At 41.6% G+C, this 24,468-nt stretch overlaps 1 pseudogene; it reads left to right on the plus strand.

Annotated features, from left to right (window-relative positions):
* The first annotated feature begins 16,784 nt into the window (after positions 1–16,784).
* Positions 16,785–17,810, plus strand: LOC129150452 (protein YIPF5-like; annotated as a pseudogene).
* The last annotated feature ends 6,658 nt before the right edge of the window (positions 17,811–24,468 follow it).

A 24,468-nucleotide genomic window follows, 5' to 3' on the forward strand; every position in this document is an offset into this window, starting at 1 on the left:
GCCACTTTCCCCCCTTGACATTGCCAATTAGAAGAAACTAGATCAGTTGTCTTGTCTGATGGCTTACACTCTGGATTTGTCTGATGGTTTAATTTGTTCTTTTATCTCCAATATTCCCATTAACTAAGGTTTGGCTAGAATCAACTTTTTTAGCAAGAGTGCTTCATGGTTAATGCTGTGTATTTCATATTGCCATCCCATCAGTGAACACATAATGTCAAGTTTGAGCACTTTCCAGATCTCTCGGTTGTAAAATATATTTTCCTTTTGCAATAAGCAATCTGTGGGATGATACTTTGGTTTTATGCCAATATCATCATCTTCAACAACTTCTTGCCTAGTGGTTTTAATATCCTTGTCTGAATTATTTAACTAAGATTTGCAGAAAGATTTTTCTAAGTAAATTTCTTTTAAATAATTTCAAATTAAATAATTACATTTATTAGCCAACATTTTTCTTTTGTATAGAAGCATTTTCCCTCATCAACAGGAAATAAATTATAGTTCTTCCCCAAAGGTAAGGTTAAATATTTAATTCTTGCCTTTACAGAGTAAGAAATGGTTACCTAGAAGGGATGAAGAGGGCTTGGGGAGAGGAAGCATGGAAGCAAGCTTCTCTGAGTATAACCCCTTATATAGTTTTGAGTTTCTTTTACCAATGTGTTTTGTATATTAAAAAAATTTAGGAGGCATGTAAAATGTAAACATCCAAACTTAACCTTTTGCACATGGATGTCGAGTGTGACTTGACACAGTTAGCATCGGTAGCCCATCCCTTCCCTCCCTCCATCCCTCCTCCTTTATTTGGGCTTTTCTTACATTAAATAAATAAGTTTGTATGAAAAGAAACTCCAGTTTTTTATTCTACTGCCGTGCTTTGTAAAATCTGGGGTATTTAAAAAACTAAATCCCGAGTAGAATAAAGGAATCGAGAAAAAAGCAAGCAAGTGCAAAGGGTTAACTCCCACAATTAAAAGGCCCATTTTTAATTTCATATTGGTAGTATCCATACAGAGAAAATAATTATTACAAGTGAATGTTGAATATAATCCATCTGTATACCTTTAACAGGATCTATTGTAAAGAACAAAAATTACTACAAAGAAATCTTAAAGCTTCACTAGGTAATTTTATTGCTGATAGCAATACTAGTATTAGAATTCATCAGGATCCAAGATTTTCACTGTCAGAAAAAATAGATACAAATATAATACCAAAAGTTCAGAAAGATCCCTTTAATAGTAAATATAAATTATAAAAATATGAACTCATTAAAGATATTTAAGAATATTTCCTAGTTTTGACTATGGAAAGAGGCTAGTGTTGACCTAGCCCCGTGGTCGGCAAACTGCAGCTCGCGAGCCACATGCGGCTCTTTGGCCCCTTGAGTGGGGCTCTTGCACAAAATACCATGGTCTGGGTGAGTCTATTTTGAAGAAGTGGCATTAGAAGTTTAAGTTTAAAATATTTGGCTCTCAAAAGAAATTTCAGTTGTTGTACTGTTGACATTTGGTTCTGTTGACTAATGAGTTTGCCAACCACTGACCTAGCCGGTTTGGCTCAGTGGATAGAGCGTTCGCCTGCGGACTGAAGGGATTCCAGGTTCGATTTCTGTCAAGGGCACATGCCTGGGTTGCAGGCTCAATCCCCAGTAGGGGGTGTGCAGGAGGCAGCTAATCAATGATTCTCATCATTGATGTTTCTATCTCTCCCTCCCTCTCTGAAATCAATAAAAATATATTGGAAAAAAAAAAAAAAAGAAAGAGGCTAGTGTTAATTATATTCCAACTGGTAAAAAAAAAAAAAAGTGATTTCATAAAATTTACACTTACTCTATGGCAATGCTGCAAAGCTGGTTAAATCGGTGCTTGCACCTGTGTGGCTGGACGCCACTGGAGAAAAACACAACCACACTAACTACATTCACCCCCCTAATTTGAGCGGTCCACAATTGCTACCTTACCTTCCTGTTGTGAGATCCTTGGTCCATTCACTGTGCCACTTTCTTGATTATTTCACCTCTCTTTACGTTTCTACGTTACTTTCTCTATCCTGATTGACGGTTTTATTCCTAATTCTATACAGTTACATATATTCTGGCTTCTTATCTGATACTACAGGGCGTCCCTTTCCTCCATGTAGGCAGAACATCTCATCCCCTCCCACCCTGATCAGGGACATCACTCCATTCTCTCCATCATCAGTTGTCCCTTGCTACTTAACTATTCCTATTAGCATATAAATGTTATTTTCCCATCCTCTAGGAAACTTCCACCCTCACTTTCTCTGCCCCCTACTGCCCTGATTCTCTGCTTTGCAGCAAAACTCAGTAGAATTCTCTATAGGGCCCATGAAAACATCCATATACATTTATAGAACACTAGAGGCCCGGTGCACGAAATTCGTGCATGGGCGGGGGGTTTGTCCCTCAGCCCAGCCTGCACCTTCTCCAATCTGGGACCCCTCGAGGGATGTCCAACTGCCCGTTTAGGCCCGATCCTACTGGATCGGGCCTAAACGGGCAGTCGCATATCCCTCTCACAATCCAGGACTGCTGGCTCCCAACTGCGCGCCTGCCTGCCTTCCTAATTGCCCCTAACCGCTTCTGCCTGCCAGCCTGATCACTCCCTAACCACTCCCTTCAAGCTTGATTGATGCCTAACTGCTCCCCTGCCAGCCTGATTGCCCTTAACTGCCCTCCCCTGCAGGCCTGGTCACCCCCAACTGCCCTCTCCTGCAGGCCTGGGTCCCCCTCCCCCCACTGCCCTTTCCTGCAGGCCCGGTTGCTCCCAACATCCCTCCTTTGCCGGCCTGGTCACCCCCAACTGCCCTCCCTTGCAGACTTGGTCCCCCCCAACTGTCCTCCCCTGCTGGCCTGATTGCCCACAACTGCCCTCCTTTGCAGGCCTGGTCCCTCCCAACTGCCCTTCCCTGCTGGCCTGATTGCCCACAACTGCCCTCCCTTGCAGGCATGGTCCCTCCCAACTGCCCTGCCATGCTGGCCATCGTGCAGTGGCCATCTTGTGTCCACATGGGGACAGCCATCTTTGACCACATAGGGGCAGCCATCTTGTGTTGGAGTGACGGTCAATTTGCATATTACTCTTTTATTAGATAGGGTTATCTTTTTTCCAGGTTTCCTCATGTCCCTTCTAGTCAGTGACAACAAATAAAAGTAATTACTATTCTGTCTTCTATCATTATGCCTGATCTTAAATTTTATATAAATGCATCACTTAATAAATATAATGTCTGTAGTATTTATTTTGCTGCAAGTATCATTAGGTGTTTTTTAAATTACTATGTAGTATTCCATTGTGAGACTAGTCTGTAATTAATTTCATTCTTCTCTTGATGGACATTTGTGCTTCCAGTTTTTTACCATTATGAATAATACTGATGTGAACATTCTTATAACATTTTGGTGGATGCATGCACTCATGGGTATGTACCTTGGAGTAGAATTTAATTTTGTAAATCATATTTGTAGGGACCAAGTTTTATTTTGTTCCATAAAGCTGTATGTTCCAATACCAATTATTGAAAAAGATTTATTCCCTTATAGACTTGTATTGATATCTGTCATTGACTTTTTCTAACTATTCTGTTTCACTGGTCTATTTGTATATCCTTCTGCCAATCCACACTGTTTTAACTACTGTAAATTTGCACTAGGTTTTGAACTCAAGCTTAATTGAACTCTTCTGATTCTGGGTGTGTGTTTTTGTAATACTCATAAGTCAAAGTAGTACATATTTATGGACCCAATGTAAATAAGACCAATTTTAGGTTACCAGCAACCAGTTGATAGAAAAAATTCTCTATGTGATGCTTGAAGCAAATATTTTAACAAGCCACAGATGATAAAAATCTCACCAATAGAATTTTAAATTTCCATAGTTTACCTATTCTCATCCCTTCATTTTCCCCAGTCCAATCATCTGTAGAAAGGTATCAGTTTTCAGAATGAGGGTGAAGCGACTGCTTTATAAGAGATCCATATATTACTTTTAAGAATAGTGGTAAGAAGCTCCTTCACGTTTTTGGCAGCATGCAGTCCTTGTGGTAGCAGGACCGTGGCTCCCATTTCTTCGCTGTCAGCTCAGGTCCTGGAGTCTGTTCATATTCCTCACCACAGGGTCTGCTCCATTTTTAAAGGCAGGAATGGCATGTCAAATGCTTCTCACATTTGGAATCTCTCACTTCTACCAGCTGGAGAAAACTGGATGCTTTTATATGGTTTGCATGATTATGTTAGGCCTACCTAGGTCAGCTCTGTCTTAAGGTCACTGATTAGCACCCTTAATTATGTCTGAAAAATCGTTTTGCCATGTAATTAATATAATCATGGGAGAAACATTAGGGTGCAGAGACCATGAGGCCATTAGAATTCTGTTTGTAACATAAGTTTCAAGGAACAAGGACAAGATTATGTCTGTACACAAGTAAACAGAGGAGATACCATGAGTCTATGAAGAAATTTGAACATGTGATTCTTTCTCTATAATTTAAAAATAGTCTGAGTGAAAAAAAGTATTCTCACAAAGAAAAAGAGTTATAAGACCAAAAAGGGAGTGCTGGAAGTTACAAATATTAAATTGCACATATTTTGAACAATGTGTCACTAACCACTTCTATCATTAATTAATAATATGAAGACTATTCTTAAAATCTACTCTCACCATTACAAGACTTTCATGTGTGATAATTTGAAGATGTATTTCTTAAATGCTTTTACAAAACTGTCTTAACTATCTGTAGTTTCTACAAAATAAAAAGAATAATCTAATTGGAAGTATGTTTGTTTTTCTTTTTCTTAACCCATCACTACAAAGAGCCTTTTCAAGGGACCGATGGAAAGCAGGCACACTATTAACGAACCATCTCGCAATATTTCGAATTAATAGGAAGCGTGTAACTCTGTTCTGATATAGACACAATACTACATGACACTTACTTAAAAAAACATTTTTAAAGAGTATTTTTTTAAATTGATGTTTATTAAATTCAAGTTAATAAATTTCTAAATGAAACTGCCATCTTAGGGTATTAAGAGTACTAAATAAGCAGGAACATGCTTTGTGGAGAGTTTACATGGTATAGTGTATTATTTTGCATCCTAAGAATAAGTTGTCAGACACTTGCCCCAAATAATCTCTGACAAGTTCACACTAGTCATTATAACTTGACCTTAGATACAGAGGGCTTCAGCGTGTGGCACAGAAGCTAACGTCTTTGCCTTGTGTTTTCATACATACAACATGTAATCCAAATAACAGCCCAAGGAAATAGCTTCCCCACACCAACTTCTCCATTCCACCAACTACAAGCCTCCTTTCTTCCTTATTTGTGTACAAGCCTCCTTATTTATGTAGTTTTTATTAAGTACTTTTAAAAGAGTTGTATAATCAGGCAGTTTTTTTTAACGCTCTGATAACATTAACTGGGAAGGCATGGGAATTGATAAGAACATATTTTATATCCACTTGGGTTTTCTCTGTTTCATTTTCATAACAGGCTTTCCATAGTAATTTCCACAGTTTTTAAGAGGTAAAAGAAAGGCAGCATGTCATAATAGAAAGTGCCCTGTATTGGGACTCATGGGGTTCTGGGGTCTGAACTGGACTGCTACTATTTACTTGTCTCTTAACGTTTCTCTCATCCTAATTTTTTAAGCAATAAAATAGGTTATATTAGATAATTGTTTCCAAGCGTGCATTTCATTCATGAATATTAAATGCTAAAAGAAGTTTGAGAAACTTTGAACCAAGTTAAAGAGGTTTCCTTGATGTAGGACTTCTCAGAACTTTCAATGCGCCGATGTGGATTGTGAATTTCCAAGGGGAAAAAACATTATTCAGGATCTTCTAAATTTGCCAGACTTTACAGCTCTTTTATTAAATGGCACTTAATAGAAACACTGTTGAGAATTGCTGAGCCAAGAAATTTCAGAGTTTTCTTTAAATACCATAATTCTCTATTGACATACAGGTCATTTTTCTAATCCTTTAGGAATCACACTCATCTTGGTATTAGACTTTAGGTCTACTAGTTTTGAATTTTATCTAGGGAGCAAGAGATGCAGGTAAGTAAATTCACAAATTTTTACTAATGTAGACTTGAAATCTAAAATATATCAGAAGGGAAGTATAGAGATTTATGCCATTACTCATATAATTACCATTTGTAGATAAAATACAATTTTTCTGACCACAGGAATGAAAAGTTTTAGACTTTGCATGAGTATTTTACCCTGACTTTACTGAAATAGTTGAAATAAAAGCAAATTGCTACTTTGTTTTTTTAAAGAATAACTTAAAATTATTAAAGCAAGAAAAACATTTATGAAACCATCAGTCTTTAATAACAAATAGGCTTTTAATAACAAATAGACTTTTCATTAACACTTTCTAATTTTTGTATGCTTGCACATCATTTGCAATTTAAAAGGATTATTTTAAAACCTGTTAAGCTGCTCCCATTTTGTTGTGAAGTTATTTTTGATATTCATTTGAAGTACATTTTAATCATAATGATATGTTTTGAACTCATTTTATTGACATTGGATTTAACCTTTAAGTTTTTTAGTGAAACTAAACTAGAAGAAGAGAACAAGAAAGGAGAGGAAAAACAAGCATAAAAAAAATTGACTAGTGAAGAAAGAGAAAGGAGAAGGGTTCATGGACTTGGAGCAGAGGAGAGGAAATTAGGTATACGAGTAAGTCAACAGGGACTATGATAATAATAACATCAATAAAACAGATAAGATCAATTTTTAACAAGGAGTAAAAAAGAGAAAAAACTAAAGCTGGGACAGGAGAGGGGAAAACAGGATGAAAGGGAGAAGTGGGGAAGAAAAGGGTGGGAAAAAATAAAGTAGCAATAAAAAAATAGAATGAAGAAAAAACAAAAAAACCCCACACAAAAACAATTTTTTAAATGAAAGATAAAAAAGTGAAGTGTCGTTTGCATGGGGGCTGGTTTAAGACCACACTCTTCTGTCTGCCACTTCTGAATTTCCTGTTAGGTAGGCAGCACCTGTTGAAGTAGCGATCCACCACTCCGCTGTGTCTGTCTCCACAGCCTTGCCTGCAAGCAGGCTGGACCAATCTGCCCATTTGGGCTGTCTGCCTGCTGTCAATCTTAGTCTCTCAAGGGACTGTTTCTGACAGGGCCTTAGATGCTGTATCACTTTCCGGGACTGAATGCCCCTTTTCAATCCAGTCCCTGAGGGCTCTTTAGGGCTCTTTAGAGTCTGTTTCCTTTGTACAGCTCAGGGTGTAGTCTGGGTGTGGCTGCACCAGCTGTCTTGAGGCTGCTGGGAGGGGCTGGCTCCTCAGGAGAAAAATGGCTGCTTAGTTCCAGAGTGTCAGAAATGTCTCAGTGCCAGATTCCTGGTCACCTCGCCTTGACCCGCTCTCCTCCACAGCCTCTCCCTAGACTCCACAAATCCTCACCTCTACCTGCACTGCAGCCATGGGTGAATGTTTGTATTTGAAAGGTCTTATGAATTGGGTTTAGCAAATAAAAAACAGGCAAAACAACCGTGCACCTGTGAGTTTCTCTCCTCCAGGCATAGCACGGCTTGGGCAACTGTTCAGGCCACCCTTCTGGGCTCAGCCTCTTGCGGCTGTGAACTTAGATCTATATTCCCCAGCTGCAAGCAGCCCTGTGGACCTTCCTTCCACAGTCGGATGTTACGGCTGCCCACAAGGAACTCGGACTTGGTGCAGTGCAGGTTCCTTCTGACCTTCTAGTCCTGGTGGCCACACATCTCTCTCTCCATCCCAGATCTCCAACCTACCATTCTACAGGCATCCTCTGCCTTTCCTGGCTGCAAATTCTCCAGGAACTTCTTTATAAGAGTCTGCTCAGACAGCAAGAACACAGTGTAGGAGGCGTGGCAGTCCAGTCTAGTTTTTCCCTGAAATGCAGCCTGGGTGAGAGACTGGTAAACAGCCACTGCTAGGATCTGATTATGAATTTGGGCCCAGTCACACATAAGGAGTCCTTTTTGACAGGTATATTCCTTCTCATTGTCAAAACATCCAAATAAAAGAGATTTCAATTTCAGCTTCATAAAAAGTTAACTGCGTTGCTTCTTTTTTCTTCCGTTTCACAAGAACAATGGAAAACTTTATTTCAAAACTCCTTTGGTCCAGGAACCTGCCACTGTTTACAATGGAGTGTGAGGGGCTTCCTTACCAGGGAGAGTGAGGTCCTGGTAGGTACAGGATCCACCCAAGACAGTGCTTTGCCACCCAAAGCCACTTCTGTGCTACAGTGTTTTTGAGAAGAGGTGGGCTGTGCTTGTTTTTTTAAAAAATATATTTTATTGATTTTTTTACAGAGAGGAAGGGAGAGGGAGAGTCAGAAACACTGATGAGAGAGAAACATCAATCAGCAGCCTCTTGCACACCCCCTATTGGGGATGTGCCCACAACCAAAGTACATGCCCTTGACCGGAATCGAACCTGGGACCCTTGAGTCTACAGGCCGACGCTCTATCCACTGAGCCAAACCGGTTAGGGCTTGTTTTGTTTTTAAATACCCCTTGTTATGTCTTTTATACCTTCTGACTCTCTTACCCCTTTCCTTCTCTTTTTTTTTTTTACCCCTTTATTGACACACCATTTATTCTTCTGCTTTCTCTATCCTAACCGGGAACCTCAGAACCAAATATACACAATACTCCTTCAAATATAGCAAAGACATTCAGGGAGAGGCTGGTTCCTCCATGGGAGGAAATCCGAGGAGGAGAGGGAGGGCAGGGTGTCCTAAATGTCCTTTTTGAATTTGGTGCATTAAAAATTTTCATCATCGCCTGAGCCTTTGCATGCCCAGCAAGGAAGCACTTGGAGTCAATTATTTTTTGAAACATTATGTTCAGTGCCTCTGTGAGTCGGTGACATTTTCCTTGGCTGCCTCTCATGACCCATTTATAGTACCCATTTAAGAAATACGCCTGCTCTGACACTTCAGAGTCTATCGGAAATACAAAATGAGTAGAAAAGAGGATGAAAACTAACAAACATAAATGAACAAACCTAATGTGTATATTTAGCTTGTAGAAGTAGTCTTAAAATCTGGGCCTCTCTGGTCTTAACCAGCAGAGTCAAAGTGGTAGTCACCAAACTGTTTCTCCATTTGTTCAGTGCCCAAGGGGCAAAGGAGAGGTCAGTCTGAAGAGGGCACCATGGGAACTAGCACAAGTCCATTTGTGTTTGCACCTGCAGGCACCCTTCTATGTGACCAACCCCAGTTAGTAAGGCAAGGCAAAGTGCCCCTTAGAGCAGGGGAAAAAACCCTCTTTTAAACATTATAAATGTTGGGCCGCACTAGCTCTTCACACAGAGCACCCATGAGGCTCTGTGCCCACTCTGTATGAGCCCAGGTGCTGGGAAGGTGTGTACTGGGCATATTGCATCCCTTTCTAGAGCCATGCTTCTTCACAAGCCAGTAGGCAGCTGCCCTCTTGAATCCTGTCTACGTTCTTTGGATGGGCAAATAACACATGTCATACAAAAGGACCAACATCATGGCTCGAGGTCATACTTTCTGGGTAGGGGCTTTTGGGGAAAAATTTTTTAACTTTAATTTCCTAATTATCAAATTAGGTAAAGTTTCATGTCTTTCACCCGTTGTGAAGCAAATGATACATGAATTCAGTCTTGTTTCTTATGTCATTTTTGCGGTTCTAAATTATCTGCTCAGAATCACTTGGAGATGCGTGTATGTATTTTATTCTTATTTATATTTGAATGGGGAATATAATCTCATGGTTTAAACTTTGAAATACAAAAGGGAACTGAGTTCTTGGTCTCCTTCAATCCAGTCATCTAGTACCTGTTCCTAGAGGCCGTCTGAGTTATCTGTTTCTTGTGCTGGGGCAGGGGGTGGGGAAGGATGCTTTTTGCTCATCCACAAGGTTTACACGAAGAGGGATTTCTCTAACTCCCCTGGCCTTTGACCCTATCTTTTCTTCTCCTTTCAGAATGGAGCGAGTTACATGATGAGTTGGGAGAAAAATTGGGATGTGGAGCTCCGTCCTTTCCCTTCTCTCCTTTACTTTGAGAGGCAAGATGACGCCCACAAAGACTTTTTGCTCTGCACTTCCACGTTGGAAATGTACAGGGAGACTTGTGAGGGCCCCACTTAGGTGGATGGGACTGCCTGACTTCTGGGGTTTGGAATTGGGGAAAAAATTATTGAGAAAAAATTCAAACTTAAAGAAAAGTTGCGAAAATAGCACGAAGACCTCTAGTATTCATCTTACCCAGATGCACCAGTTTTCAACATTTTGCCACATTTACTTTATTATTCTCTTTCTTGATATAATATATAATTTTCCCCCTGAACACATTGGAGTATGTTGCATTTTCATGCCCCTTTACTTTAATTCTTAAGTGTGTATTTTCTACAAAAATATCTTCTTATATATAAACAATATAATAATTGAACTCAAGACATTTAGAATTGATATGATACTCTTATTTAATCTGAAGTTCATAGTTCAACTTGTCGTTTGTCCCAATAATGTCCTTTGTAGTAACTGTTTTCCATCCTGCTATAGGTTCAGTCCAGGATCACGTATTGTATTGGTTGTCATGTCTCACTTCCCTCTTGTGAATAGTCCCTCAGACTTTCTTTGTCTTTCATGACAATAATATTTTTGAATGGAACCTGTCAGTTGTTTTACAGTTTGGGTTTTATAATCATGGTAGATTTAGGATATGAACTTTTAATTGGAAAACAACATAAACACTAATGTATTCTCAGGGTGTCATAGTCACAGATTCATTTATGTTCATTTGTTTCTCATTTTGATGATATTAATTTCAATTATTAATCCATTGTTTCCTCTATTATATCTTCTAATTTGTTTATATATGTATGTATACTTATATAGAGGTCATTGGTCCTCTTGTCTTGCAATTTCAGTGATAGAGACATGCCAGTGAGAAAAGAATGACAAAGTGGAAATGATTGCTTTCTTACATTTTTATTTTTATCAGAGGAGATGAGCGGGAGAAATGAAAGCTAAATTCTCATCTTCCATGGTGGGAAGTAAATAGACGACACATAACTCCATAATTTTGGCTTGATCAATATTTAGGATTTACTTTATTATGAGTACGTAAACCCTATCCATAGATGAACCACTGAGCCACCCAGCCAGGGCTGTAAATTGTTTTTTTAATTTAATCTTTTCATGCTAATAGGTTTATTTTTGTGCCTGTTGGGCTTTTGGTGCTTTGTTTTTCCATTAGAAAAACAATTTACAGCCCTGGCCGGGTGGCTCAGTGGTTCATCTATGGATAGGGTTTAGTACTCATAATAAAGTAAATCCTAAATATTTACTTTAGGAGCTAAGATCTTCAATGGACATTGAGTGAGCAGCATTGTTTCATTCAGTAAATACTGATTAAGCACCTGCTATGTGCTATGCCTGGCCCAGGCAGGATATGGTGGAGAGCAGGACATAGTCCTTATATTCTGGTGGAGAACACAGGCAATATACAAGTAAACATATAAAGTGATTGTTAGTTAGCTTTAGATATAGGACATCAATAAGAAGGAAGCTACAGCAGAGTGTCTGAAGGCACCAACTTTAGAAAGAGTGATGAGGAGAAGCCTCTGAAGAGATGGCACTACAGGCACGAGGGGGAGGGGGGTGAAGTTTCCAGCCGGGGGATGGGCACTCGGGCAGAAGCACTCCATTGCCAAGATCCCGAGTGGTACAAGGAACTTGATCAAGTTCAGTCAGGGAAAAAGCACATGGACTGAGATAATGGTTTGAGGTGGCATCCCCTGCATTCATTTTTATGGATTTTTTTGAAAAATAATTTTATTGTTCCCACCTTGACAATTCAGAGTGAAGAGCAGGGATGTGTCCTCCTTGGGCTGAGCTGGGGCAGAACCAATGCTGGAAGTGGAGCTCAGTCCAGGACTCCTCCCACTGTTGATTACAAACATGGCCTTCTTCAGATGGATTCTGCTTTTTGAACCCCTATTTAGTGAAATAGAGCAGAAAAAGTGGTTATAAGGAGTCTAGCATCAGTTTGAATCTCAGCTACATACTAGTGTAATCTTGGCAAATCATTTAGTTCTTTTGAATCTCAGCCTTTTCATTTATAAAGTGGCAATGATGCTTCCTGCCTCTGGGGATCTTGTGAAGATTGCGGAAGAGGGTGAGCACTGAGCACAGTGCCCGGGACACAGCGGGCTCTCCAGAAAGACTTACCAAACTCATTAAAGAATTTAGCTTTCTGTTAAATTTATAATCTACTAAATGGACTTTATATGCATTTTGTTTCTGGAGTTATTGAGGTTATAAGAAGAAATTTCAGCCTGGCTGGTGTGGCTCCGTGGTTGAGCATCAACCTATGAACCAGGAGGCCATGGTTGGATTCCTGATCAGGGCACATGCCCAGGTTGCGGGCTGGATCCCAAATTGGGGGCGGGAGGGGGGGGGGGAGGGCGTGCAGGAGGCAGACAATCAATGACTCTTTCATTATTGATGTTTCTATCTCTCCCACTCCCTTCCTCTCTGAAATCAATAAAAATGTGTTTAATAAATAAATAAATTTAGGAATAGGAAATACAGAATAACAACCCCAGAGAGTAACACAGACAGTAACTCTGTCTTGAACTAATAATATAGACAAAGGAAATTTTCTTTTTCTGATACTAAAGGCTTCAGTAACTCCTTAAATGCTTCTCTCCTCATTCACTCAAAGCACCTCTGCTCGATTTTAGTTAGGGGGAAGGACTGATAAATATTTAAGGGACATTTGTATCTTCTGTTGTCCCCAGACAACCAGAGAATCACATAGACTAACACTTCTATTTTTCTTTCTACACACACATATAAACAACAAACAAACAAACAAAAAACCCCACAAAAAACAAACAACAATATGGACGATATAAAACATCAACGTTTTGAGAGATAAGAAGAGCCTAAAGAAGGGGGTTGAAATGGGACAGAGGGGAAGAGACGGTGAGGTCTCAACATTTTTGAGCATGAAAGTGTGATCGTGAACGAGAGAGTAAAAGAAAGAGGGTATGGAGAAAGCATGGTGGAAGGGATAGTCTTAGGAAAGGAGGAGGAAATGTAGAGATGGAAAGAAGAAAAAAAAGAAACAGGGAAAGCAAATTGGACAAGCACTTGATTTGGTTATGAGTCACTGAGAGCTTGCCCTGGGCTGGTCCCTTGTTTGGGGTGTCTCCTAGCTTCAGTGTAGGTTTTCATGGTTCTGAAATGCTGCTTCTGTGGTTAATCGTTATGCATATTTCTCTAATTACTCTAATCCTTAATATTTAAGAGGTTTAATTCTGAACAGCTCCCTACAGTGGAAATTATCTTCAAGATGATGCCTCATTAATATATTTACCTTGATTTGGTCCCTCGAGCTCAGTTTCATGCTTCTTCAATACAAGGTTAAGTTTAAATTCCTTAACCTAGACCAGGGGTCCTCAGACTTTTTAAACAGGGGGCCAGTTCACTGTCCCTCAGACTGTTGGAGGGCCAGACTATAGTTTAAAAAAAAAAAAAACTATGAACAAATCCCTATGCACACTGCACATATCTTATTTTGAAGTAAAAAAACAAAACGGCAAAAGCACCCGCATGTGGCCCGCGGGCCGTAGTTTGAGGGCGCCGGGACTAGACTCTAAAGGCTTACGTTGTTGATTCCCGCTCATCACCTTGTTACCCCAGCAAGTCTGCTATATCAGCAGGACTAGGTTGCTCTGTCTTCCGCCCCTTGGCACCATTCCCTCCTTTCTGAAATCTGCTTCCTCTCTGCCTTCCTTTTCCTGTGGGGTCCTGCATAAAATTCATCTCTTTGAAGTTTTCTGGTCAATCCAGCCTATGGCAATTTCTGTTTCCACTGAGATAGCATTCATGGTTTGTATCATTGAAATATGAAAGTAATCTAGTGCAGCTATTAGGTAATGCCCGATTACCCGATAATCAATAGGCTCATGTATCTGGGACATCTACAGGTAACTTCATCTTCAGATACAGCTTGATCAAAGATCAAGTGATATTGCCAGGGCTTTCTCTTTCAGCTCTGCTCTCCTTTGTTGTTGGCCTCATTTTTCCCATTGCAGATGGGCTTTCTGTTTGTTTGTTAGGGAACATGTCTTCTGACAGCTCCAAGCTCACTGCTTCAGCTGAGCCTAAGTCCTGGACCCATTGGTATAGCTTGGGCATTGTGGACTAATTACTATGCGTTCATTGGCTACACCGGAGCATATGCCCGTTCTTGTGTTTTGTGGGCTGGAGGTGGCTCCCCGTGTACCACATGGATCAAGAATGAGGAGGTGGTATATCTCAGAGGAAAACCAGGGTGTTCTTACCAAAGAAGGAATGGCTATGGAGCAGGCCTAAACCTCAGGTGTTCACCACATCCTCCTTGTTACACATGTAGCTATCGATATTTCTACTCAGTGTCAGCTTCTCTTCACTGTTTGGAATGTGGGAAGAGTTTCGTTCTGAGTTCTTGGCATAACAACATTCTGGTTAACGTCTGGCATTTTGCCAATGAAACCAGGAACGAAAAGGCCTTTTCCTGAGTCTCTGTTTCCCACTCTGTCTTCACAGAGGCCAGGTGAGCAGGAATCCAGGGATTATTGTACCAGAGTGGAAGAGAAGACGAACCCGGCATGGGCTTTCGAGGTAGCCCCCACAGACAGCTGGGCCAGTCTCTTCTCATCCCTGTTTTAAGGAAGCAAGAGTATGATGGTTTCCATGGCTGCGACCCACCTGGGCCTTTTACCCAGCAGTGACTTCATTTCCCAGGTCAGGGAGGATTCTGATACACATCAGGGCTGTTACTACAGCTACATCATCAGAGCGTTTCCGCCTCAGTTGAATGCTGGTCAGACTTCATCGTCTTACTCCCCCTGAGAGCTTCCCCTGGCCTGGGCCTCATTCCAGGCCCTCCTCCCAAAGAGTGAGGTTGCCCCAGGTGGGGCTCGCTCCCCGCCAGCATCTGCGAATGCAGGTCAAACATATTACCATCTCTTACTGTCTGTGAGAGGATCTTCATGTGGACACCACGTGCATCCTCTCCTTTACCCTCCTACATAGCTTTTCTGTTCTGCTCATCTTTTCCAAACATATTGTTTTCCTCATGGTTGGAAAATAAGGTGACCTTCCCCCACCCCCCAAAAAAAACACAAAACACCACCACCACCACCACCACCAAAAAACAAAACACCTGACTCTGAAGCATTAGTTCCTTGAACTTGACAGAAAAAAACATAGAAAGCCTCACTTGTTGTAGGTCTTCGTTGCTCAAACCGGCATCTGGTATGTATTCTGTTCCATTAGTCCCATGGTCGGCAAACTGCGGTTCGCGAGCCACATGCGGCTCTTTGGCCCCTTGAGTGTGGCTCTTCCACAAAATACCACGGCCTGGGCGAGTCTATTTTGAAGAAGTGGCGTTAGAAGAAGTTTTAGTTTAAAAAATTTGGCTCTCAAAAGAAATTTCAATCGTTGTACTGTTGATATTTGGCTCTGTTGACTAATGAGTTTGCCGACCACTGCCTTAGCCCATGGAAATGGGCTATTTTAAGTAGCTATAGAAAGGGTGAGCACTGAGGGTAGATCGCATGTTTTCAGCTGTACTAACAGCCAGTCAGATACACGCAATCATAATAAGCTTGTTTCCTAAATGTGTGGTCAAAGTCAACCCAGCTTTCATTAAATGTTTTATTTTGATAGATATCACCTGTGTTTACCCTGGAACTCCCCCTCAATGAAGGGAGGGAATCTTCGCCTTTTCCTGCATTCCCTTCTCTAGGGACATGGTTTGTACTGGCCCTGCCTAAAGCAGGTGCCCAGTGGCTGCTGATCAACATGACGGCAGCTTGGCCACCCACTGGATGCCTTAGTTTCTCTATAAATAGCATGTGTGTAACCTAAAACATCTTCCTTCTTTATTTTGGAGGAAAATGTTGAGGACAGTTTATAGTATGTCTTGAATCTTATTTTTCTTATTAATTGTAAGTGTACAACTCAGTAGATTTTAGTATATTCAAAAAGTTGTGGTACTATTAAATTCCAGAAAATTTTCATCACCCCAAAAAGAAACTCTGTACCCACTAGCAGCCATTACCCATTTCCCACTCACCCTAGCTTCTGGAAATTCCCAATTTATTTTCTGTCTCTATGGCTTTGTCTATTCTGGACATTTCATAGAAATGGAATCACACAATATGTAACCTTTTGTGTCAGGTTTCTTTCAGTTAGCATAATGTTTTCAATGTTCACCCATGTATTAGCATTTACTAGTATTAATACTTCATTCCTTTTTATAGCTGAATAATATTGCATTGTATAGCTACCGTGTGCCGCACCGGCACGGCCAAGGGTGACCCTGAGTGGGGGCGGCTGAAAGGCTTAGAAAAGACAGACAAGAGAATGAAAGCTGGGCCTCGGTGGGACGCTGCTTCCTCATGGAGAGACAGCGCCAGCGCCCACCAGCCGTGTCTTTATTTTACAGCCAGATTTCCACGAGGCAAAGTAAGGGCACGGTCAGGTTGCTGGTTTGATTCCCAGTCAGGGCACATGCACGGGTTTCAGGCTTGATCCCTCCCTGGTAGGAGGCATGCAGGAGGCAGCTGACCAATGCCTCCCTTTCGCACATTGATGTTTCTCTCTCTCCCTCTCCTTTCCTCTGACTCTCTAAAAATCAATAAAATTATCTTAAAAACATTTTGGAAACCCCAGAACTCAGTGTAAGACCCTGATCCTTGGGGCTGCTGGAGCTATGGTGCCGCCCGGGGTTTGGACATTTGCACTGTCAGGCTTTGATAACTTAAACACAGATTTCTGCCAGACAAGTTACAGCGTCGATGAGCACCCACAGCAGTCCTATGATTAGGGAGGAAGAGGAGGACCCTAGAGCAAACAGTGTGCTGGTTATGACCACTCACAGTTAGGCCGATTTGTCCCTCCAGGCATAATGCAGCCACAGCAGCCATACACCGGGCAGATTTTCCACCAACTCAGACATTTACTCACTACACCTCAGCTATTCTGTGGAAACAACCTTGAGGATGAGCCACCTTTGTTAGAAGAATTAGGTATCAATTTTGACCACCTCTGGCAAAAAAACACTAACTGTGTTACCTCTATTAAAAGTAGCAGATGGCAGCATTCTGCATGAGGCTGATCTGGCAGGGCCTATGGTTTCTGGCCTTGCCGTTGGAGCCACCCCGTTAATGGCTGGCAAAATTCAGTTTGGCTATGTGTGCGGGATCAATGCAATTGGATGTCTAGGAATGTTTTGTCTGTTAAACGTAATGACTATGACAGGTGTTACATTTGGTTGTGTGGCAAGTGTCCTTGGATATTGTCTTCTTCCCATGATCCTACTTTCCAGCTTTGCAATAGTATTTTCTTTGCAAGGCATGGTAGGAATCATTCTCACTGCTGGAACTATGGGGTGGTGTAGTTTTTCTGCTTCCAAAATGTTTTTAAGATAATTTTATTGATTTTTAGAGAGTCAGAGGAAAGGAGAGGGAGAGAGAGAAACATCAATGTGCGAAAGGGAGGCATTGGTCGGCTGCCTCCTGCCAGGGAGGGATCAAGCCTGAAACCCGTGCATGTGCCCTGACTGGGAATCAAACCAGCAACCTTTTGGTGCATGGGAAGGCACCCAATCAACTGAGCCGCAGTGGCCAGGGCTGCTTCCAAAATTTTTATTTCTGCATTAGCCATGGAAGGACAACTTCTAGTAACATATTCTTGTGCTTTGTTACATGGAGTCTTTGCCTTAGTTTCTATTTTTTGAACTGAAATTATCTGGGATGTGGCTATCATTGGGCCAAATACACTAAAAGAACTTCCAACCCTTAAATTGGACCAGCAAATTGCTGCAGTGCAACTCTTATGCAGATCTAACATTTGTGTACTGGAGCAGTGGAAATAAATTTTTTATAGAACTTTTGAATAATATATTGGATTTAGTTGCAGTATTATTAGTTTAAGTGTTTGTGCTTATACAAATAAGAAATGCTATTTCTTTCCTGTTCCTGTAGCCTTTGCAAAACAACTTTTTTTTGGTTTTATTTCCTTAATCCTCACCCAAGGATTTTTTTAAATTGATTTTTAGAGAGAGTGGAAGGGAGAGGGAGAGACAAAGAAACATCAATGTGAGAGAGACACATCAATTGGTTGCCTCCTGCACGCACCCTGACAAGGGCCCAGGATCGAACCTGCAATTGTACATGCCCTTGACTGGAATTGAACCCAAGATCCTTCAGTCTGCGGGCCAGTGCTCTATCCACTGAGCCAAACTGGCTAGGGCTAAAAAACAACTTTATCCCTTGCAAATTATATTATGATGTTTTTGACAGATTTTTGTCAACGATAAGAAACTAACTACAGAGCTGATAATCTTTCTTAACAACCCAGTCATAGTAACGAAGACATAAGACTTACTGCAGCAATATTTCCCCAAGGAATTAGAAAAGAAAATCACCTGTATTCTCAAGTCAGATGCACTCCAAGCAAAAAAGTGATCCCAGGGAGGTTTATGAGTTTGCACTTCCAAAATTTGACATTCCTTACCTTATCTCATGAAATTTTTGCTAAAATTCAGTGATACAGACATTCACAGTCTGCCTTACAGTACATGTGAGATGTGAGCAGCTGTTCAGATGTTGGTATTAATAGACTGTAGTGACCTAGACTGGCCACATTAATGCTCGGGATCTCCGTGTTTCCCAGAAAAAAGGAAACCACTAACCTTTTTTGGAAAAGTATTTAAAATGTCACAGTTTCAACATTGCATTTTATCAGTATAAAGTATATTCGAGGCTTATTTACTAAAAATGTCTCAATTAATTAAAAAATCTTGCATAAGCGTGGTACGTTTGTTACAATTAGTGATACAACATTGTGCAGTGGTCACGTCTGGTCATGTCTCCTTAGGCTCCTCTTGCTTTTGACAGTTCTCAGACATTCCTTTGTTCGATGACTTGCCAGTTTTGAGGAATTCTAGTCAAATATTTTGCAGAATGTCTTTCTATTGGGATTTTCTGATGTTTTTTGTCATTAGACTGGGGTTATGTGTGTTGGGGAGGAAAGCCACAAAGGTAAAGTGCCATTTTCATTACAGACTATTGACATGGCTTATCATTGTTGATGTTGACCTTGATCGCTTGGATGAGGCAGTGTTTCTACAGTTTCTTCCATCTCCCTTTCCATGCTGTACTCTGCAAGGAAGCCACTTTGTGCAGCCTACTTCTTCTTCTTAAAAAAATTTTTTTAAAATTGATTTCAGAGAGGAAAGGAGAGGGAGAGAAAGATGGAAACATCAATGGTGAGAGAGAATCATCGATCAGCTGCCTCCTGCATGCTACCCATTGGGGATCGAGTCCCCAACCTGGGCATATGCGACCTCCTGGTTCATAGGTTGACCTCAATCACTGAGCCATGCCAGCTGGGCTACTTCTAAGGAGAAGGAGTTATTACCACCTCTTGAAGGCAGAATACACACACACACACACACACACACACACACACACACATACACACACACACTAGAGGCCTGATGCACGAAATTCATGCAAGGGGCTCGGCCCTCGCTGCCCTGGCTTCATATGGAAGGTCCTCCAGAAGGATGTCTGGAAGGTCATTCAGCTGTTTGGTCTAATTAGCATATTAGCTCATTATTATTAAGATTATTTGGAATTCCTCTGCATGCAATATTTGTCTCTTCTTCCTTATTTATTTACTCACTAGAGGCCCGGGCACGAATTTGTGCTCGGGTGGGGTCCTTCGGCCTGGCCAGCAATCAAAGCCTATGGGGGGGCCGGCCGGCCCGGGGGTGGGGTGCGGGAGGTTGGCTGGCTGTGCCATAGTGACTGGTCGACCGGTTGTTCTGGTCATTCGGTTGTAACGGTCGCTTAGGCTTTTATATATATAGATATCCTTATGGACTCATGGCTATTTAATTTATATTTTGATTTATAATCAAATACTAATTTATTTGTCTTGCTGCTCAAATTGTTCCAACTTGGGCTCTTTCAGTTAGCTTCTGAGTCCCTTTGATATATCCCTATCATTGCGTGTGTGTGTATGTGTGTATGTGTGTGCGTGTGCGTTTGAGCATTCCTTATTTTCTGGCACTAAGATACTTCAGGCTCATCTTGTATTTTTCTTGCATCATTCTTAGAATCAAGCATTTCTCAGGAGCCCTGTTCATTTTATTAATATCACTGAGAAATGGCATTAGAAACCAAGATCTGGGCTCTTGGGCTATTTTGACTTTATTGCTGAATTGTAAGACTTCTTTATATATTCAATATACAATTCTCTGATCATATATATGATTTATAAGTATTTTCTACTGCTCCTTGGATAGCCTTTTCACTCCCTTGGTAAGATCCTTTGAAGCACAAAAGTTGTATTTTTTGATGAAGCGTGATTACCTATTTTTTTTCTTTTGTCACTTGTGCTTTTTGTGTCATATCTAAGAAACAATTGCCTCATCCAAGGTGATGAAGATTTATGCCTGTTTTCTTCTAAGAGCGTCATAGCTTTAGCTTTTACATTTAGGTCTTTGATCCATTTTGTGATAATTTTTGCATTTTGTATTTTGTGAGGTAATGGTCCAACTTTATTCTTTTGCATATGGCCACCCAGTTGTCTCAGCACCATTTTTTGGAAAGATTATTCTTTCTGCACAGAATTGTCTTGATATCTTTGTCGAAAATGTAAGGGATGATTTCTGGATTCTCAGTCCTATTCCATTGACCTACATGTCTGGCTTCAATCCAATACCTTTCTGCTTTGATTACATTTTTGTTGTGGCTTGCATATTTTAGTAATAACATAAACACAATACATGTAGTAGTCCTGTTGGTGAGCTGCAAGAGGCTGTCCGGGTGACCTTACCCAGGGTGTCTACATTTTTATTGTGGCCCATATTGGACTGGAATCTTTATTCACTTGCCACAGTAGAAGGTGGGAGGTATACAAGGGACTGTAAAATTCCTTAGGGCATAATGACAGGGTGTGACATTGGCCAGCCCTCTAAACTGAGGAGCTCTAAATGAACATAGACAAAGCCACCAACAAGGAAAAGGGAGGGCGCTTTGGGAGTAAGGAATACAATGCACGCTTAGTTCGCTGTTTCTGGGAAGCTCTTAGAGATGCTCTCCCCAGAAGCATAGCCCAAGGGGCTCAAGAAAGCCACTCTGCCCTCCGTGTCACTTCTGCTTGGCTCTCCGCTACCAGGACTAGCCTCTGTGAGGTCTTCCGTGAAGTCTAAAGTGCTAGCATGCTCTGGGTGTCCATAGAAACGAATCCACTTTAAAAGGAGGCCTCACAGACACTTTTAGACAGAATACTTGCTGATGCCTTGGTTATGTGTCTGAAAACAAATGACCTTTTAGATATGTTGAATCATTATCTGCTTGGCCTAAATTTCCATTGACATAGGCCAATTAAAATTGTACACTTAAATGGCATTTTTTCCCCCTTATAAAACTGGAATTCTATGATTTAAAATTTTTTTCCTTTGTCTTAGAGAGAGAGAGAGAGAGAAAGGAAGAGGCTTGGAGAGAGACAAAAACATTAGTTGCCTCCCATACCCTGATCAGGGATTGAACCAACAACCTGGGCATGTGCCCTGACCAGGAATCACACTGATAACTCTGTACTGCCACCAACTGAGCCATACCAGCCAGCACTGGAATTCTAGAGTTTTATTTCAGTATCAGTGGCCAGGCATTTTACAAAAGTTCATGAATTATTGAATAAAATAAAGATCTCACAACAACACAATGGGAGTTTTATTGGTGGGTCCAAAATAAATTCTTCCCAAAAAATCTGATTAAACATTTTAAAAAATGTTCACTTTTATTTTATGTTTTTAAATTGAATTTATTGGGATGACATTGGTTCACAAAACCCTACAGGTTTCAAGTGTACAACTCAACAAAACATCGTCTGCACACTGCCTTGTGCATCCACTGCCCACGCAGTCTCTTTCTGTCCCCACCTCCCAACCCTCTCTTTGCTCACCTCCACCTGCTCCCAACGCCCTTCCCTCTGGCTATCACCACACTGGGGTGTTATATATATATATATATATATATATATGTTTTTGGCTTAATTTTTTTACCTTCTTTCATCTAGCCTCCCAACTCCCCTCCTCTCTGACAACGGTCTGTCCACTCATCTACTGATGGGCACTTGGGCTGCTTCCAGGTCTTGGCTACTGTAAACAACACTGCAATGAACATAGGGGTGCATATAGTCTTTCAAATTGGCATTTAAGGTTTCTTCAGATATATTCCCAGAAGTGGGATTGCTGGTCAAAAGGCAGTTCCTCAATTCTAATTTTGAATGAGTTTTCAGAGGCTGACTGTGGACTGGTATGAGTGAGAAACTCCTGGGGACCACAGTTTTGGGGCAAGTCCCTATATTTTTGTAGTCTTTACCTCCAGGAACCCAGCAGGTTTTCATGGTGAAGATCTGAATGTGAGTGTACTAAATAAACCAACTAAGGACAGAGTGTCATTGTGGATTAAAAAAAAAACACATCAAGACTTAACTATAAGAAACCCATTTTAAATGTAAAGACACAGATTATAAGTAAAGAAATGGAGAAAGATATACCATGCTAACATTAATCAAAGAAAACTGGAATATATATATTAATTTCAGACAAAACTGGCTTCTGAAAAAGAAAAATTATTAGGAATAAAATGAGGTATTACATAATGATAAAGGGTTTAATTCTCCAAAAAGACATAACAATCGATACCATGTATGCACCTAAATATGCATCAAAATAGGTGAGTCAAAATCTGATAGAACTGAAAGGAGCTATAGACAAATCCATCATTACACTTAGAGACTTCAATAGCCTCTGCTAGTAACTAAGAGACCAAGCAGGCAGCAATAATCAGTTAATGATTTAAACAGCACTATCAATTACCTGGGTCTAATTGACACCTGTAGAATAGTCCATCCAACAACAGCAGAACTCACATTCTTCTCAAGCTTACATGGAACATTTAACAAGATAGACCACATTCTAGGCCATAAAACACACCTTAACAAGTTTAAAAGTATAGAAATAACACAAAGAATGTCCCCAGAGAACAATGAGATTAAACTAGAGGCTAACAGCAGAAAGATAGCTAGATAATCCCCCAAATATTTGGAAATTACACAACACATTTCTAAATAACCCACAAGTTAAAGAATTCTCAAAGAAATCTAAAAATATTTTAAATTTTACTTGGAAGAAATTAAAAAGGAAAAAATTGAGAAAATTGACCACATAAGCAGCAAAAGCTTTGACTGACAAAAACATCACACACAGGGGGAAACCAAGATGGCGGCATAGGTTAAACACCTAACCTGCAGCCGGGCACAACAATTTCAAAGGCACAACTAGAGGTCAGAACGGACATCGTCCAGAACCACAGGAGAGTTGGCGGACTGAAATGCCCACAGCTGGGGGGAAGGAGAAGGCCACGGGGACAATTGGGGGAGCCGTAAAAGCCTGAGGTATGGAGAAACGGGCGGAGACACGAGCATGCGCGCCTGCGGGGAGGATGGAGCCGGAGAGGAAGGGGCGGCTGACGGCCTGGCCGGCGTTCACTGGCAGGAAGGAGATAAAGGCTCCGGATTGTGCTAAGCGCCGGCTACGACTGCACTGAACCCCAGTTCCGGGCGAAACCCTGGGAAGCCAGGCGCACGCTGGGGGAATGAATTTGGGCTGTGGGGCGCAGACACAGAGGAGCGGCGGATCCAGACGCGCGCACGGGAAGGAGCGCAGAGGACGGACTTTTGCCTGCGCCACTGAACTGCCCTAGCGGGAAGGTGACAAGAGCTCCGGACCCTGCTGAACCCCAGTTCCGGGCGAAACCCTGGGAAGCCAGGCGCACGCTGGGGGAATGAATTTGGGCTGTGGGGCGGAGGCACAGAGGAGCGGCGGCTCCAGTCGCGCGCACTGGAAGGAGCGCAGAGGACGGACTTTTGCCTGCGCCACTGGGTGGCCCTGCTGGGAAGGAGACAGGGGCGCCAGACTGCGCTGAGACCCAGTTCCAACTACACTGAAACCCAGTTCCAGGCGAGAATCTGGGAGTCCAGATTCATTAGGGGAGGGACTGGACTGTTTGGCAGTGGGCGAAACTCCAGGGCGCGTTTCTCTCAGAGGTGTTTGCAAGGAATACAGAGGGACACAGACGCAGGAGCCTCATAGGGCGGGGCTGACAGGAAGCCAAGGTTGTAGGCTCCACCCTGTAGCTCCGCCCCAGCCAAGCTGAGCAGAAGCTTTTTCCTGCTGAGTGCCTCAGGTAGTGGCTGACCCACACTACATTGGAGACCCAGAAACGAGGGCATCTAGTGGTCGGTGTGAGATGACACCAGATTTCAACCACTCGCATAAGGGAGGCATTCTAGAGGCAGACTCAGTGAGCGCCAAG

This window comes from Eptesicus fuscus, chromosome 2 (assembly GCF_027574615.1).
Source record: "Eptesicus fuscus isolate TK198812 chromosome 2, DD_ASM_mEF_20220401, whole genome shotgun sequence".
NCBI lineage: Eukaryota > Metazoa > Chordata > Mammalia > Chiroptera > Vespertilionidae > Eptesicus > Eptesicus fuscus.